Below are 4,570 nucleotides of genomic sequence, written 5' to 3' on the forward strand. Positions count from 1 at the left end.
AGAGACATCCTTATCCACCTTTGTAAGCACCACTCTTTGAGTATCAAAGTCAATCTTTGCACCAGTTGTGTTAAGGAATGAAGTTCCAAGTAAAAGTGGAAGCTCCTTGGTCTTTTTCATCTTCATGACTATGAAATCATTTGGAACTATGCACTCACCCACCTTCAATGGATAGTTCACTATCAGCCCATGAGGTTTCTTTGAGTTAGAATCTCCAAAAGTGATTGGAGAAGGATAGTCTTTTAAGTTCTTGATCCCCAGCCTCTCCATCATGTTCATAGACATTACACTTACACTTGAGCCTGAATCACACAAGGCATTCTCAACTCTGAACTTCCCAAGAGTGCAAGAGATAGTAAATTTCCCTGGATTACCCAGCTTTGGGAGTGATGTAGGCTTCATCTTTGATGAATATAGGTTGGAGACATCATCCTTTGTCTGTGCTTGATCAACCGGCTGCCTCTTTGCTACAGCATCCCCTGAATTGTTCCATTTCTCAACAAAGGCATAGGCTGCGCCCCACCCCCCCCCCCCTCTCCTATTTTCTTTCTCAATGTCCTCATTGAGATCAGGTAACAAGCTCATAAAGTCTTCTATAATAGCGCCCTCTTCCACATTGTTAGGACTAGATCCATCAGAGACATTACCATAAAGGAGATATTCAATCTCTTGAGCAGAAAATGAGTAATCATCATCTGAGTAGATGGCATTGCAATAATCTTTGGGGTTTTGAACAACTTTGTCAGGAAGAGAGACCTGAGTTTCTTAAGTGCAGAAGCCCTTGTTCTTTCTAAGAGTCTTAAGTTCAGAGCCTAGTGTCTCCATCTTAGAAGTCAGGTCAAGACACTTGGAATCAAGCTTTTGTTTTCCTTGTAAAAGCTGTTGGAGAACAATACTTATATCAGGACCTTTCTGTGGCATAGAACCCTGCTGAAACTGTGGCTGACCGAATCCAGGAGGTGGAGGCTTTTGTTGCTGAAAGCTGACTTGGTCTGTGAAGTTATTCCCTTGCGCCTGAACCGCTTGTGGCTGATAAGATTGTTGACCTTGGAAGTTGCCTTAGTACTGATTCTTTTGAGCAAAGCCTTGAGGAGGGTACCCTTGAAACTTATTCTGGTTCCCAATGAAGTGCAACTCCTCTTGAGCAAGACCAGCTTCATTGATATTTGCAAAGCAACTTTGGTCATTGGCTTCACATACATAGTGTACAGGTTGCTGAGTGATCATTTTCAGTTTTGCAAACTCAGCTTTCAACCCTTCTACTTCCTTTTCCAGCCCTTGTTGTACACTAGAACTTTCTCCTCTATAACTTCGGTCATAGTCTTCCCATAAATGTCTTGGCTCATGGCTAGGTTCTCAACAAGTTCCATAGCTGCAGTGATTTCTTTTGGCAAGAAATTTCCATTTGATGCTGTGTCCAACTGAGCCCTGAGCTTGGGAACAGCTCCTCTATACAAAGTGCTAAGGAGAGAGGCTTCTGAAAAGCCATGATGTGGGCACTGAGTTGTAAAGCTTCTAAACCTGTCCCAAGCTTCTCCAAATGTCTCATTAGAATGCTGAGTGAAGCTTGAAATCTTGTTCCTTAGATTGGCTGTTCTAGAAGTTGAGAAGAACTTAGATAAAAAGGCAAGCTTGCACTGCTCCCAAGTTTGTATTGAACCTCTAGGTAGGTTCTTCTCCCATTGGTGTGCCTTGTCTCCTTAGCTGAATGGAAAAGCCTAAGCTTGAAGCTGTCTTCAGATACACCATTGATCTTTGTGAGATCACATACTCGGTCAAACTGATCTAAATGCTCCAAAGGATCCTCCATTGGTAAGCCATGGAACTTAGAGTTCTGGACCATGTTGAGCAAAGAAGCCTTCACTTCAAAATTGTTGTTCTGAACCGGTGGAGCTTGAATGCCGGCCCTGTATTGGTGTGCATTTGCTCGGTCATTCTCTCTTACATAGACAAGTGGAGGCTCTTGACGCCTAAGTGGCTTTGGGTGGGGTTCTGGTTGATTAACCTGAGGCCGGTTTTGGTTCTGATTACCCTGAGCTTGTCCCTGATAGACCTGATCCTGTGGAACCTGATTTCTGTTCCCATTAGCTCCAATACCAGCTCCTTGACCGTGAGCATCTTCTTGAGTCTGGTGCTCAATCCCAACTTGCTGATCCATTCCCAATCTGTTCAAGTGATCAGCTCTTTCTATTTGTCTTCTAAGTTGACCTCTTGTGATCACACACCTGAAAACAAAGACAGAACTTGAAAGGGAATCAGTAAACTAAACTTGATCTCAAAAACTATATCAGAAACCAATGCTAACAATCCCCACACAATATGGCAACGGCGCCAATTGATACTAAGAATTTTTTAGGTTCTTAGAGGGTTATCAATCCCTTTGCTGTTGTAGCATAAAGGGTGTCAAATCCATATGTGTGGTAGTTAGGCACTAGTTTATAAGAAAGTTCTTAAGTCAAGTTAAACAAGAAAGGTTTTTGTAACAAGTAACAAAGTAAACATAAACAAGAAACAAACAAGCAATGATAAAGATGTAAACAAAGCAAGCTAAACAAACAAGATGATGATGATAATATAGATGATGAAAGATAAACCTCTAGATGTGATCATTGATTAGGGTGCTTTCAATGTTGATTCATGATGCTAAGAACATAATGCAACACTTGTTACTCTTTAGTCTACACTTCAAAAGCAGATTAATTCATTCCCATGACAATAATCCCTTTGCAAACCACTTAATCAAGATTAATTCAGCTTAAGCAAGATTAACCAATCAACAAGCATAAAGTTTCAATTCTAATCATGACCAGACAGTTTCTACTTAATAGAACACTGAATCTTACACAGAAAGATGCAACAAGTAATCACATGATCTCAAAACCAATTAACTTAGAACTCTAATCTAGATTAATCCTCTCATGAAGGCATTAACCTCTACACTAATCCATTTTAAAACCAAATTCTCATTTGTGAAAAATGAGTCAACGAGCATTAAGAAACAGTTCTAATATGTCATTTATGCATTTAACTATCACTCTCATGATGAAAAAGGCATAAACCCTTAGCTTTGCTCTTTCAGGCATTTCATCAAACCCTTGTGGTAGAGAAATGCCTAAGGTCTAGATCAGAGTGATGTGCAAAGATCTAGCATTAAGAGCAGCTAACTAAGGAAAGGAAATGAGAATCTCGAACCTAAACATCATAAATCAAGCATCTAAGCACCCTAATCTAAACACCTAGAAACTTAAAAGGTGACTACTCACTAATCATTATGAACACACTATTTCCTTTGCAAGAGGTAATGTTAATCATGATTAGAAGCAAAGATGAGAGGATGCAATGATAAGAAACAGATTTCAGATGATTAAATCTGCAAGATATCTCTTAATCAAGGTTGAAGATAAGATTCTCCTAGGGTTGTCTCCCAAAAAAGTATTTATACTAATTGCTAATGGACTGGGTCAGCCCAGGACAAACTGGGTCCTGACCCGGACTTGCTGGGTTTAGAGGAGTTTGCCACGCTTGAGGTTCAAGAGGTCAAGCCGTGGCATTCAGACCGTGTCAAAGGAAAATAGTTGCAAACTTCAAGAACAAAGCTTGCCATGGAAACCAGATCCGAGGGGAAGGCTTCCCGGTAACAATGTCTTTGAGGCGTATCGGATTTCTCCAGAATGATTTCAGGACAGGTTTGTCTTCCGGTGACCTTATCGTTCTTCTCACCAATCTAGATGCCCTGATTCCAACTGTTCTAGAATCTCGACTCAATTATCTTGATCTTTGCTGAAGACCCCGAAGGCTGAATCGGCCGGAAAAAGCTTCCGGTAACGTGATTTCTGAGATGTATCTGCACCGGAGATTTTTGGCCGAGAAACCTAACTAGCCAGTACGTGTTTTAGCCGAGAGATCTACCCGCAGTATGGATTTTAGCTGAGAATCTTCGATCATCAGTACAGCATTTTGCCGAGAGACTCAAAATTGCTTCTCTACACCATTTTTTATTATTTCAACTCCATTTCTTCATCTGAATCACATTCTCCACTCCAAATAGGCTCCAAAAGCACCTGTTTAACACTCCAAACCATGCAAAACTCTCTTGGACCTAATGCAATCTCCTAAATCCTAAAACAATGCCTAAAAACCTAAAATGTGAGCAAATGAGACATGATTTGGACTTAAATATGTACTCTAAATGATGAATATATCACATACCTGAGTTAAGTATACGCAGTAGAAAAATAAATGTGATTTTGTCTCCATTGGATGTTGACAAAAAACACATGATGCATCTATGTTAGAATTCCACTTCACCATTTGGTCCCTCGTGGCTACTCTGTCATGCATTGCTACCCATATCAAGAAGGAGAACTTAGGTGTAGCATGAGTGAACCATACCGCTTTAGGCCACTCATACCTCACACGTTCTCCACGTGTTATTCGAATTGAACTTCCTTGTGTATTTGTCAGGTTTCTGCTTCTATAGCATTATGTCTTCCTCTACTTTTGACGAAGCTTTGATTTTCACTATCTCCTCTTCCACTTTATTTAACAACACAGTTTTATGTCTTCTTCG

At 40.4% G+C, this 4,570-nt stretch overlaps 1 non-coding gene across 1 annotated transcript; it reads left to right on the forward strand.

Annotated features, from left to right (window-relative positions):
- The first annotated feature begins 1,482 nt into the window (after positions 1–1,482).
- LOC112086062 lies at positions 1,483–1,589 on the forward strand. Its single transcript, XR_002899286.1, has one exon. It is a non-coding gene; the product is annotated as a small nucleolar RNA R71 (small nucleolar RNA).
- Positions 1,590–4,570: the final 2,981 nt, after the last annotated feature.

This window comes from Eutrema salsugineum, unplaced genomic scaffold, assembly GCF_000478725.1.
Source record: "Eutrema salsugineum unplaced genomic scaffold, Eutsalg1_0 scaffold_24, whole genome shotgun sequence".
Classification (NCBI taxonomy): Eukaryota; Viridiplantae; Streptophyta; class Magnoliopsida; order Brassicales; family Brassicaceae; genus Eutrema; species Eutrema salsugineum.